Source organism: Heterocephalus glaber, unplaced genomic scaffold (genome assembly GCF_053883595.1).
Source record: "Heterocephalus glaber isolate CG9 unplaced genomic scaffold, H.glaber_assembly_v1.0 deba00001509, whole genome shotgun sequence".
NCBI classification, from domain to species: domain Eukaryota; kingdom Metazoa; phylum Chordata; class Mammalia; order Rodentia; family Bathyergidae; genus Heterocephalus; species Heterocephalus glaber.
In genome coordinates this window covers 33,832,015-33,846,710 of record NW_028258325.1, presented here as the reverse complement: position 1 = coordinate 33,846,710, position 14,696 = coordinate 33,832,015, and the positions used below count along the sequence as shown (strand labels likewise).

The 14,696-nt window shown below is 39.5% G+C and overlaps 1 protein-coding gene across 11 annotated transcripts in view; it reads left to right on the top strand.

Annotated features, from left to right (window-relative positions):
* Positions 1 to 14,696, top strand: part of Apbb2 (amyloid beta precursor protein binding family B member 2) — a 346,490-nt gene that overhangs the window by 13,987 nt on the left and 317,807 nt on the right. The gene's annotated exons all lie outside the window — the stretch shown is intronic.

Sequence of the window (14,696 nt, the reverse complement as noted above, 5' to 3'; positions counted from 1 at the left end):
AGCTCGAGAAACAGTCCACACAGGGGGCGGGGGAGTAGGAGTGGGGCCCCTGGAGGTTCCTTCTAGTTTTAGGAACATGAACCTCAGATATGGAGTGGTTGGTGCTTTCTGGTCCCCCTGGTTGAAATACTGTATTTTTATAGTGTTTGTGCCCTCTCTAAAGAGACAGGAAATCTAGCATGAATGATGAGTATGTTGGATACTATTACTAGGGGCAGGGTCACCATGTCCCAAAGCTCAGAAGGAAAAGCATCCTACATTTATGTAAAAGGAATTCCAGTGATTTAAGCAGAAAATATATGAGCAGTGGTGCAACAAATTCACACTCACTGCACTCACTGCTCTTATTCATGAGACTTAGCAATTGGATCAGTGTGATTTTCTAAAAATACTGTTTTTCTAGAACTTGAGGTTATTTCTACTAAAATAAATAAAGGAAGTCTTGCATTCCGTCAACGTAAGTATCATTGTCTCATGATCAAAGTCATCTCCTGCTGACTTGAGTTTTATTTTAGATTGAATCATTTTCCTTTACTAGTACTAGATCCTGCTGTTATTTTACAAGCTGCAACTAGATGTATGAAACAAAAATAAGATGAAGTGTCTTATTGAATTTTTATCTTTTTTCCCTCTTGGTTCCGAGAATGTGTGGATTGCAAGAAAAACCAATAAAAAAACAAAAACCAGAGGAGAATGTTGATTTGTGGCATTATTATCTTTATTTCCTGTAAAGAAAACAGGATTTTCATTAGAAGCTGTTATGCTGTTTTTCTATTGGGAGGGATAATAGTGGCTGTGTCAGGGTTTATATAAATTTTTCCTTAACATTTCTTTCTATATGAACATTTGTGAAGGCGTTGCAAGCTTTCTGCAGACCAACTGTTAATACAGTACCATCTTGCCAAGAGCAGTGTCTTTTTATCAGAATGACACTTATGGCAGTTTTACCTTATCAGTGTAGTAGGAGAGCTTGATGAGTACAGGTTTTCATTAATGCATCTGTAGTTTTCCTTGAAAGTTAATTTTTGAAAGGCTTGGCAGTGCATCATTTTGATAGATGGTTAAGTTAAAGAATGTGATGTGATGCTACCATCGAATGTTACAGTGTGATGTGATGGTGTAAACTTCATTTGCATAGATTAAGGAAGGATGGATAGGTAGGAAAATAGTCTGGTTTCTTGGAATGTGACTCTCTTTCCTTCCTTCTTAAGCATCCTTAGTGCTTTTATATCCTGATAGGATTATGTGAAATTCTCATTTATTCATTTCTGTTTCATCTAAAGGATGAACATTCAGGATGTTTTTAGAAGGAGACTAACTGGGAATAAGAGAGGGGGAATTGTGCTAAGAGACGTAAACCAGTCAGAAAAGAACAAATACTGTATGGTTCCACTTAGATGCAGTATGTAGACTAACTTCGCAGAGACAGAAAGTAGAATGTTATTTGCCAGGGGTTGGGGCCAGGGGTAATGGGAAGCTGTTGTTTAATGGGTACAGGGTTTCAGATGGGGAAGACAAGTGTAGAAGATGGATGGTGGTGACTGTTGCACAACAATGTGAATGTACTTAAAATACCATAGAACTGCACACTTAAAAAATGGTGAAAGAGGTAAAAGTCCAAGGAGGAATTAATTTGGCCTGGACTGAAACTCTAGGAAGCATGTTCAGGCCTCGAGCTGCTGAACTGGCAGCTCCAAGGGTTGGCGAGGGCACCTGGCCCAGGAGCTGGGGAAGGACAGGTGCCACTCACCTGAACTTGACCCCAAGTTCTTGTCTTTTGAAAGGTTCTTTTGGCATGAAACTGACACTCATCTAGACTAGCTTGAAACTGTGAATTGGGTTTGACTTCAGCGGGGCATCTTTTTGGCCATGTTTATTACTGATCTCTCTGGAGAACTAATTTGGTTAAAATGAACTGCTATTGGAACATCCTCAAAAAATGTGATACCTTTCTCACTTTGTTGAGTATATCTCTAAAGCCAAGTGTTTAGGAAGCCTAAATTTGATCCACGTTGCTCTAAAGAAAGCAAGGGCTTCTGATGCAGGTGGATCTGGGTTTAAATTCAAGTCCTCCTCTGGGGTAGGTGAATGTCTGTGGGTGTCCTGGGTTAAGTGACTTCTTTCTGGGCCACAGTTTCTCCACCTGTAAAATATTGATGTACATTCTTACCTGGCTGTGCTGTTGGGAGGGATTTCTGTGGTACCACGTGAAAATGCTTGCTATAGAGTAGTGCTCAAGATACTTACTTTCTTGATATCCTGTTGTTGAAATGGTCATTAGGATGAAGAAACCTTCTAAATTAACACCATATTTGTTATTATCCTACAGAAAATAGTCCTTTGTAAAAAACCCTTACATATTATTTAGGATTAATACATTTTAAAAATGTAGATCTTTAAAAATGGTGAGGGAGAAAGCTTTATAATATGCTTTTTATTGAATTACATGGTTTTGGTGGTTACTCTCCCTTTTATTATCTTCAGAGAATGTAGATGACTGTCCTCTGTATGTTTAATACCACATACTAGAATTGGACAGGCTTGGAAGGTTTGTGGCCTGGAAGCTTTGATACTGGGTCACATTTGATCCTGTCGTAACCCTGAACAAGTCCTTTTCCTCACCTGTAACAGGACCCTAGAGGAGTTATAAGGGTGCACATTTATTGAGCACTTATTGTGAGACAGCTGTTGCTCTGATGACTGCTCACCATGGATTATCTGTGTCTCTATGAGAGAGATGTGGTCCAATTCTCCAATACTGATGCAGAAGCTGAGGCTTACCAAGATTGTCCAAGGGCCCACAGCAAAGGAGATGGGGAGCTGGAAGGAAGAAGGATTATGGGGACAGAGCTTCCAAGGGAAAGGGACTCAATGGGAACATCCAGACACACAGACAGACAGACACACACACACGCACACGTAACATTTTCCTAAGACACAAGAGCTATTCCATTGCAAAATCAGGAATTCCCCAGGAGATTAGTGTCTAAGCACTGACCATGGTGAGAAAGATAATTTTGGAAGCAGTAACTGTTTGGTAGTAACTGTAGCTGCTTTGCATTTTTTTCTGATTGCTTTTGAAACAAAGAAAATTTCTGCACAATTTGTAGATTTAAAGAATATAACTGGTATTTTCCTGTTTTCTTTAGGAACAAATCAGGTATTTCTGTAATCACTGAGCATTCTGTCCTGAGATTGTGCTCAGTGTAATTTCAGACGATGAGCTCCAGCCACCAGGGGAGAGCAACTGACAGTCTCAAAATATTCTGTAAATATATTAGTCTGAAAATTGCATTTTAATGTAGAATACTAGTATAGTAGAATTTTCCTTGTTGAATTATTCCATGTTAATTGTGGTTATTTTGTAGAATAAGGCAGTAACTTTATTTTAAAAAAGAAAATATAGGCCATTTAATTTCTTCCAAAACAGTTGAAATGTCCTCTGGAAAAACCTCCTAGTACTTCTTCTTTTGTTTGGGTCAGGATAATTGACGGAATACAGGAATACAGATCTAATTTCAAGCCAAGCATTTGATTATGTTTACCCAACGATGTACCATGATCCATGTGGATTTGAGTATCATTCATATATATATATATATATATATATATATTTTTTTTTTTTTTTTTGTTTGTTTGTTTGTTTATACTGGGGATCGAACTCAGGCCCTTGCTCTTGCAAGGCAGGCTGCGGCACCACTGAGCTAAATCCCTGGCCCCTTGAGGGTTATATATATATATTTTTTTGGTACTGGGAATTGAACTCGGATCCTTGCGCTTACAAGGCAGGTGGCAGAACCACTGAGCTAAATCCCCTGCCCTTGAGTGTTTTATTTTGATATTTAAGTGGAACTTATGTGGTGCTTCTTATCATTCAGGTGATGCAGGTCTCATGGATTCATTTGATTCATTATCTATGATGTTAGCTCACAAAGTCATTTCAAAGGCAAGCCCTGAGCAGTGGGTTGACTGACAACTAATTATTAATGCCGCAGAATTCCCCAAATGTGTTTAAAGGGCCAAAGTCTGAATTGGTCTGTTTTGGGGATTTCTGGTTGCTTCCTTGGCATACGGAGCAAGCCAGAGGCCAGTGTCTGGAGAATGATGTTTCTCCTGCCGCATAGATGGGTGCAGTACAGTTGGTGAAAAGCAGATGCTCGAGTGTGCCATGAGCCTCTGGAAGGATGGGGCACCTGTCATTAGGAAGAATTTGAATAATTGTGTACTTCTATTTACATTTTTCTTGAAAGATTAGTGTTTACCAGGTTAATAAAAACTTGAGCTGTTGCTCTTTTCTTGCCAACGATGCCCTGGCTGATGCCCCTGAGAGCTGCTGCAGTATCATAGAGGTTCTTAGATGGTGCCCCAAAGTTGTCCTCCAGTTTCTAAGAATGGTGATAAAGCATGGGCATATTGGTGACTTTGAAATCACAGAGGATCACAGAACTGGGAAACTTGTCGTGGACCTCAGAGGGAGGCTAGACAAGTGTGGAGTGATGGGTCCCAGATTTGGTAGCACAGTAGTCTGCTTCCATCCTGTCTGTTTGGCTTCCTTATACTGACACCATTAGAAGCAAGATGGAGACACACAAGAGGGGAAACCCTGGAGTTCTTTGTCCAGGGATGTAATATATACACATAAAATATCTCAATGGACAAAACAGAGCCAATAAATGAAAAAATATAAAGTGTATGTGTAATCTCTTAGCTGTAGACCCCAAGAATCACTAATAGTTTTAAAAACCAAGTACGGGTTGTGACGATAAGATATTTCATTATTGTTCACTGGTCAAAATTTGAAGAAGTTGCCTTAGTGGGAGAAATGAGGCACATGATAAATAAGCAGCATGAGAAGAAGGTAAGCAGGTTATAAGTATTTCACTTTGAATTTTTTGATATTTCAACTGGCTTCCCTTCTAGGGAGATACTTGTTTTCTTATGATAAAGTTTCTCATTTATTTAAAGTATGTTTACATTTTGATTGTGTTCTTATTAGCTTGTGTGTAAGGAAACCCTTGAAACCTCAAACCTTTAACCCCTCATTTATTTGGAGAAGTGGCAAATCTTTCATCCCAGGTTGACCGATGAGAGAAACTGAGTCACTTATCTATATCTCTGGAGTCATTTTTATATAAGGTATTTGTTATAGGTTTAATTATATTTCACCAAAGACAATTACCTGGAAGTCCTAATTTCTGATATCTGTGAGTGTGACCTTCTTAGGAAATGGGTTTTTTGCAGATGTAATCGAGTTAAGGTGAGGTCACTCTGGAGTAGGAGGGCCCTGAATGTGTTGTCACGCACACAAGGGGAGGCCCCGGAAGGACAGAGACACAGACTCAGCAGGTGCATGGCTGTATGGAGATGGAGGCAGAGCCTGGGATGCCAGGGCCACCAGACCCTGGAAGAGCAAGAAGGGGGCTTTCCCTGGAGGTTTTGGAGGAGGCGTGCCCTGCAAACACCTTGATTGCAGATTTGGAGCACCCAGCCCTGTGAGAGAAGATTTCTCTGTGTTTTGCACCTTGTGTTCTTGTTGGTGCAGCCATAGTGACCCAAGTGGATAGTACCCTATCCTTGTAAGTCCTTCAGGTGATCATCCCCTCTGTTGATGGGAAGAAGGAAGAAAGATGTGTCTGTATGGCATCTGTATGGCCAGAGCTAGTTCCAGCCTTTCTCCTGGACCTCGGAGACATACGTACTGCAGAGGCAGTGAGCATGAGGGGGAGGCATGGGGCCCATGTTCAAATTCTGGTTCTCACTAGAATGAATTCTGGTTCATTCACTGGTTGTGAATGGGGACAACAGTTTTAACTTTCTTGCCTCCATGCCTGCAAAATGGTGACCAGACTGGTGCCGTCCATCATAGGATTATTGTAAGGATCAGTGAGCTGAAATACTTAAAGTGCCTACAATCCTAAGTACTTAATGACTGTTGTCATATTGTTATATGAATCAGCCAGAAGGTCTCAAATTTGTAAGTTCTTTGTTTTGGTATTTATTAATTCAGGCATGAGTTAGAATGCAGCTGTTTTCCACATAGAACTCATAATAATCAGCAGAGATTTATTTTTTTTACCTGTTATTGAAATAGCTCATCAACAAAAAATACAGGATAGAAAGTAGAGCATGATTAATTCTTTTGGGAGCATCAGGAAAGATTTCCTTAAAATGGGATTTTGAAGGCTGAGTAGTAGTTTGCCAGGCAGCAAGGGAGGAATAGAGCAGTAGAGGCCAGTGAAAGCAGCATCTCCAAATACAGAAGACATCCAGCAGTCACTCAAGAGATAGTGACTACAGTGGTGTAAAAGAATGGGTCCTGGAGCCAGGATTCATTCACATCCTGCCACTTATTGCTGTGTGACCTTTTGCTCCTTTCTTGATTTCTCTGTGCCTCTATATTTTTATTTTTTAAGTAGGGATAACTTGCTTTGGGAGGATTAAATGAATATGACTTGAAGTGCTTTGCAAAAGTTAGTCCTCAAAAATACTGGCTTTGATTACTCTTGTCTTTGCTATATCAGAGGACAAAGGTTAAGAAGCCCCACTTAATGCTCGTAGTTGAATTCAGTGTTTCCTGTGGACTTGGATAAATGCAGCACCCTCAGTTCCATGCACTCTTTTACATTTGAGCATAGGAAGTGAAAAAACATAGTGTGCATTGTTTAAATAGAGGGAAAAAAGTATTAAAATAGGCCAGACATTGGCACAAAGCTGTGTACAGATTGCTGATTAGACAAAATAAAAAACCAGCCTGTTGAGTCAACATGATTTTGTTTTTAAATCTGGTAAACCACCTGTATCTTTAAGTGATTAATTTAAATGTGGTTCTGTTTTGTTGTTAATTGTCTTCAAATTATGTAGTGACATCGTTCTGTGTCCTGAACCTGGTGTTGCCACCCCAGCCAGCATGTGTTCAGAGGTGGAAGGGCTCATGTGGCCTTGGGATTCCTTGGGCACACATTTTAGAGCCATGATTGCAAATGCCTGATTTTGGCCATGTTCCCATCTAATTTTATTTTTATTTTTTAAGGGATGAGTCTTCCAATTATGGTCCTTTTGATCATGAATGGAAAATGTACTCCTTATGAAAAAAACAAAACAAAACAAAACACATTTTCTTTATCCAGTCTCCAGTTGATGGGCATCTGGGCTGCTTCCAAGCTTTAACTATTACATACTGTGCCACTATGGACATGGGTGCACATATATCACTGTGGTATGATTCTTTCAGTTCGTTTGGGGAGATACTCAGCAGGGGAATAGCTGGGTCAAATGGGACCTCTAGTCCTAGTTCTTTGAGGTATCTCCATACTGATTTCCACAGTGGTTGCAGCAGTCTGTACTCCCATCAGCAATGGAGAAGGGTTCCTTTCTCCCCACACCTCCGCCAGCATTTGTTATTGGTTGATTTCTTGATAGCAGCCATTCTTTCTGGAGCGAGGTGGAATCTCAGTCTTGTTTTCATCTGCATCTCTCGAATAACCAGTGATGTTGAACATTTTTTCACATATTTATTTCCTGCTTTTACTTCTTTGTCTGAGAAATGTCTGTTGATTTCAGATGCCCATTTTTGAATTGGGTCTTTGAATTTGGGGCGTCTGATTTTTTTCAATTCTTTATATATTCTAGATAGTAGTCCTTTGAGGTACAGCTGCTAAAATTTTTTTCCCATATTGTAGGTTGTCTCTTAGCTCTGTTGGTGGTTTCTTTTGCAGTGCAGAAGCTTTTTAATAAGATGAGATCCCAGTTGTTGATTCTTTCTGCTTGTTCCCGTGCTGCTGAGGTTTTGTGCATAAAGTCTTTTCCTATGCCAATGTCTTCAAGAGTTCTACCTAACTTATCTTCCAGCAAGTTTAGTGTTTCTGACTTAATATTTAGATCTTTAATACACTTCGATCTTAGTTTAGTGCGCAGTGATAGGTATGGGTCTAGTTTTAATTTCTGACAGGTTGAAATCCAGTTTTTCCAAGACCATTTATTAAATAGGCTATCTTTCCTCCAGTGAGGGTGGTTGGCTCCTTTGTCAAAGATGAGGTGGCTGAGCATGTCTGGAGTTGTTTCTGCATCTTCTAATCTATTCCACTGATCCTCAGGTCTGTTCCTTTGCCAGTACCATGCTGATTTTTATCACAGTAGCTTTGTAGTATAGTTTCAAGTTGGGGATTGTGATATCCCCAGCCATGTCTCTGTTGCTTAGAATTGCTTTAGCTATTCTAGGTCTCTTATGGTTCCAAATGAATTTTTGGATTGTTTTCTTTAGTTCTGTGAAGTATATTGTTGGAGAAAATGTATTCCTTATGACAAGACACAGGCAAAAAGAGAATCAAAAGTATGCATCACTAGAAATTTCCACATTTGGAGAAAATAATTGTTAACACTTGGGATAGAACCTTCTGGGACTCCTCGAACTTGCAAACAAGAAAAGAAAAGGAAAGAAAAAGCCAGGCCCTTCTCAACTGCATGGGAACTGAGGCCTGCAGAGGACTGGAGATGATTGAGGCTCCTAGGAGTTGCTCAGTTAGAAGTGGTCTGGACAATGCAGGATAGAAGCAGCATAATGGTTATCATGGACTTGCTTTTTATTATATTATTTGTTTTTTATCTATTTGTTTGTTTTGTTTTTTGGTACCAGGGATCGAACTCACGACCTTGCACTTGTGAGGCGGGCGCAGTGCCACTGAGCTAAATACCTGGCCCTATATTAGTTTAAAATGTTGGTGATAGGAAGTGGCTGGACTGGGGTTATCTATTTATCCAGCATGTATTTAGCAAGGGCTGGTGAGGTGCTGGGGAAATAGAAGTGGACACAACAGACATCTGTGCAGCTAGAAGCCAGTGTCAGGACTAGACAGTAACCAGCCTGGATGCATGATTGACGTTGCAAAATGCTCAGTGCTGTGCTGAACAGCTGGATGTGGTGATGGAATGCGGGTGGGGGTGGGGACAGAAGACCTCACCAAAGGGGTGAGGGCGGGTGCCTTGGCTGGGCATGCCGGGGCCAGGTCCTCCAGGAGGAGGGTGAGGAGTGGGAGGAGTAGCTGGAATCAGGTAAAGGTAGTGACGTTGCTTGGAGAGCTGTTAAGGTCACTGAGGAAGATGTGAAGCCCTTTTGCAAAGGTCATCTGGTGGCTGTGGTGAGAAGAAGTCTTAGGGCTGCTGGGAGAAGCAGGGAGGTTGGTGCAGAGATTCAAGCTGTCATCTGCTTTGAGAGATGGTGGAGACTTGGACAAAGGTGGTAGAGTAGGTGTGTTGAGAAACTACTGGGTGCTGAATATATTTTCAAAGCAGAGCCCAGAGGGTTTGAGTTGGATGTGGGGTGTGACAGAGAGTGAAGGAGGATTCTGCAGACTTTAGTTGGAGGCTGATCTGAATCAATGCAGGGTGGAGCAGGGTTTGGTGGGGAGTTTAGCCTTGGGCTTGAACACTTGAGATGTTTAACCAACATCCTAGAGGAGCAGAAGATGAGGCAGATCTGTGAGCCTGAGCTCAGGGGAGAGGACTGAGCTGAAACTGGAGGCTTGGTGTGACAGTCACCCAGGGAGGGAGTGAAGGTAGAGACCACGCTCAAGAGCCCTGGCCACCCTGGTCAGGGTGGGGAGAGTTGAGGAAGAGCCAGCAAGGAGCCCTGAGACTTGGGGCCACCAAGGTGGATGTGTAATATCTGGAAGGCAAGTGAAGTGTATTTCAAGAGAAATGTGTGACCAGGTGGGTAAATCAAAAGTAAATTTAACCTAAAAAGTAAGATCTACATTAAACTATAGTAATTATCATTAAAAACTTAATGAGAATTTCTTAGGCTTTATCTTATTTATTTCTCAATAGAGAGGATGGTTTTAAGTACTAAGTACACATGTCCCCTCTCTCTTCCACTTAACTTGGAGATCTCATTGTTAACAGGAGTCCGAATAACCTTTCAAATGTATGTATTAATATGTATTTGCATACCTATACATTTCTCTCTAACAAAATCATTTCAAATATACATTGTATTCTAAAGAGTAGCAACTACCCATTAGCAAAGAAATGCTCTGGATTTTTCAAGTGTGCCTTCTCTTTCCCATTGTTGTGTTAGTTCTATTTTTATTTGTGTCACTAATCATGTGCATACTCCACCTTCCCGCTTTGTGCACACCTGGGTGTTCTATCTCTTTCCCCCAGCTCTGACTCCTCCACTCTACCCAAGGCTGGGGTACATTTTTCAGATACTTGCTGTCCTGGCAGCCGTAGTGGTCCGGTATCCTGCTGGGTGCAAGGAGACCTGCAGAAGTAATGACGCAGAAAACTGTAGCCACCACTGGGAGTGTGTTAAGCTTGCTGATGAAAGTAGCCTTGGGGAATCCCAGGTTCACAAGTAGGGAGCTGAGGAATGCCAGTGGGAGTACCACAGTGTAGGGTACGGATGGGGGCTTTGGTGCCCTCTAGTCCTTGCTTCAAATCCTAGCTGTCACTAATTGTCTGTGTGTACAAGTCACCTGATCTTGACCAAACCTAGCTCAGTTTGGTTCATTCACAAACTAGGCACTGATTCCCACCTTACAAGGTTGTTGGGAGTCTTGTGGGAGATAACATACAGAAAGTGCCCAAGAGGCCCTATCCTATAGTATATACCGCTTCAATTTGTTCTTTTCCCCAGTTCTTCATCATCTTCTCTTTTACTGGTAAGTTAGTTGGAGGACAAAAATGATTTGAAAATATTCAAATAAGTAAGTATTCAAATAAGTACACTTTGGTTATCTAGAAAGGAATATTGAAGTTAAATGATTTTAGTTTATAAAGTAATTGGACTGAGACTAGAGTTCAATTAGTTTTGTTTTTTAAAATGTTAAGTCTGGTTTCTTAGCCAGAAAACCTTAAGTGTTCATTGAGAACAAATTCCAGGTGAATGTCTTGAGGCATGAAAATCAATTATTGAATCTTTGTCCAATACTCAATCTGTTATAGAAAGATGTTAAGTTCTATTTAGGTATTCATCTGCAACAATTGAGTTTGAATATCTGGATGGAATAATCACTATCAATGAGACATTCGCTTGTTTTTGAAACATTTTGTAAGAGCTTTGAAATACATTTAGTTAACAAAGTTAGGATGATAAGAGTGTGAAGTTTATGGAAGTAGTGCAAGAATATGTGCAAAGAACAGTGTTCATTGTTTTAATCCAAGTACCCTGTTAGGGTTAGAGAAAAAAAATCCCCCCAAAGCCTCATGTGTTTGGAGGGTGATTGGATCATGGAGGTGCTGTACTCATCACTGGATTCAGGCATGGTTGAGTTCAGTACCTGAATGTGCTATTAGGAGCTGGGCCCTTGATGGATGTGGGCCACCTAGGGTCTCTAGGCTTGCTCATACTACATGTCTGCTACTTTATAATGTGAAACCTACATTTTCCCATTTCCTCCCCCCATCACTCTTCACTTTTGGTAACCACTTTTCTTTCCTGTTTTTGACTTTATTTTTAACGTTCCACATGCATATGAGATTGTGCAGTAACTTTCTTAGTGTCTGGCTTATTTCACTTAGCATGATGTCTTCTGGTATCATCTGTGCTGCAGCAAATGGTGGGAGCCCCTTTTTTTTTTAAGGCTGAATCACATTCCATCATGTATGGAAGAAACATACCTGGTTTCTTTACCATTTGTTGGTAGATGCTTAGGTTATTTCTGTATGTCGACTATTGTGAATAATGATTGCTGCAAATTTAGGAGTGCATATATCTTCACAAACTGGTGATTTTATTTCCTTTGGTTATATGGCCAGAAGAGGGATTGCTAGGTTATACAACAGTTCTGCAGGTGGTCTCTTACCTGAAATGCTTGGTTTTGGATTTACTTTATTTTGGAGTATTTGTATATTCATAATAAGATATCTTGTGGATTATATCTAAAGTCTTGTGGATTATATACCAATTGAGTAAACAATTTCTTCTGTTTCATATATACTTTATACACATAGCCTTCAGGTAGTTCTGTTTGATATTTTTAGTGTACCTGTGTTTGTCTGTGAACCATCACATGAGGTCAGGTATGGACTTTCCACTATGTCATGTCATGTCAGCATTCAAATTGGTTCAGATCTTGGAACATTCAGAGTTCAGATTTTTGACTTAGGGATGTTTAACTTGTATTTATAGTTTCTTTAAGAACCTCCACATTGTTTTTCATAATGGCTGCAACAAGCTACATCCCCAATAACGTTGTCCAAGGGTTCCCTTTTCTCCACACCCTTGCCAACATTTGTTATCTTTTGATTTTTAAAAATGCCATTCTAATGGATGTGAGGTGATATCTTATAGTAGTTTTGATTTGTATTTTGATTTGTATTTTCCTGATTTTGATTTGTACACCTGTTGGCTGTCTATTCAAGACATTTATTCTTTTTTAAAAGGATTTATTTGTTCTACTATTAAGTTGTATGAATTCTTTATAGATTTTGGATATTTACTCTTTGTCAATTATTTGATTTGCAAATACTTTCTCCAGTCAATAGGTTGCAGTTTCATTTTGTTGATTGTGACCTTTGCTGTACAGAAACTTTTAAATTTAATGTATTCCCATTTACTCATGATTTAGTAACCTGAGCTTTTGGTGTGATATCCAAAAAAATCATTACTGGGCCAATAACAAGGAGCTTTTATGTTCTTGTCTAAAAATTTTAGGTTTCTGGAAAGACATCCCTTGTTCCTGGATAGGAAGAACCAATATAGTGAAAATAGCCATACTTCCAAAACTATTATATAGGTTTAATGCAATGCCGATTGAAATTCCAACAATATATTTCACAGAACTAGAGAAAACAATCAGAAAATTAATTTGGCACCGGAAGAGACCTAGAATAGCGAAAGAAATTTTAGGCAACAGAGATATGGCTGGGGGTATTACAATCCCCAACTTGAAACTATACTACAAAGCTACTGTGATAAAAACAGCATGGTATTGGCAAAGAAACAGACCTGAGGATCAGTGGAATAGATTAGAAGATGCAGAAACAACTACAGATATGCTCAGCCACCTCATCTTTGTTTTTCGCAAAGGAGCCAACCACCCTCATTGGAGGAAAGATAGGCTGTTTAATAAATGGTGTTGAAAAAACTGTATTACAACCTGCCAAAGATTAAAACTAGACCCATACCTATCACCATGCACTAAATTAGGATCAAAGTGGATTAAAGATTTAAATATCAGGACAGAAACACTAAATTTGCTATAAGATAAGTTAGGTAGAACTCTTGAAGACATTGGCATAGGAAAAGACTTTATGAACAAAACCTCAGCCGCATGGGAACTTGCACAAAGAATCAACAACTGGGATCTCATCTTAATTAAAAAGCTTCTGCACTGCAAGAGAAATCACCAACAGAGCTAAGAGACAACCTACAATGTGGGAAAAAATTTTCAGCAACTGTACCTTAGACAAAGAACCACTATCTAGAATATGTAAAGAACTGAAAAAAATCAGAACCCCAAATTCAAAGACCCAGTTCAAAAATGGGCATCTGAAATGAACAGACATTTTTCAGACAAAGAAGTAAAAGCAGCAAATAAATATATGAAAAAGTGTTCAACATCACTGGTTATTCGAGAGATGCAGATGAAAACAAGACTGAGATTCCACCTCACCCCAGAAAGAATGGCTCCTATTAAGAATTCATCTAATATCAAATGCTGGCAGGGTTGTGGGGAGAAAGGAACCCTTCTCCATTGTTGGTGGGACTGCAGACTGGTGCAACCACTGTGGAAATCAGTATGGAGATACCTCAAAGAATTAGGACTAGAGGTCCCATTTGACTCAGCTATTCCCCTGCTGGGTATCTTCCCAAAAGAATTAAAAGAATCTTACCACAGTGATATATGTGCACCCATGTTCATAGCTGCATAGTTCGTAATAGCGAAAGCTTGGAAACAGCCCAAATGCCCATCAACTGGAGACTGGATCAAGAAAATGTGGGTTTTTAAAAATAAAATGGAATACTACTCAGCCATCAAAAATGAGAAACTAGAGTCATTTATAGCTAAATGGATGCATATTGAGGCCATCTTCTTAAGTGAAATAAATAGGGCACACATGTGTAAATACCAAATATTTTCTCTAGTGTGAGAAACTGAAAATGGAATTAAGGATACACACGGATGAAATGGCCTAATATATTTCTGGGATTGTGTTTCCATCGCGTGTCATATGACTGTATTGAAATTTAAATTAGGGAGAAGCTTGACTTATGTGGAGTCTGTTAACTAACTGGAGTTTTTTTTTCCAGATCATTATTTGTTCAATGTTGGTTTTGGGGATCTTTCTGAAACAAATCACATCCTCTGGTGTCTTGTTGGTGCTTGAGATGCTTTTTTAAGTTTTATGGAAAAATGTTTAAGTGCTTTTCAGTTTTGTTTTGGTTGAGTTCTACTGTATCTGAATATTATTGTTTTTTTTTTCCCTTGCATTGTTCTTTTTTGAATGGTTTTAAGTTTTTGTATGTGTGTGTGTTTGATAATAAAGTTATTTAAAAAAAGTTTTAGGTTTCACATCTGTGTTAGATTTTTGATCCATTTTGAGTTGATTTTTGTGCATAGTGTCAAATAAAGACCCACTGTCATTCTTTTGCCTGTGGGAATCCAGTTTTCCCATCACCTTTTATTGAAGAGACTATATTTCTCCATTGTGTCCTCTTGGTGCCCTGGTTGAAAATTAGTTGACTATGTAGAACT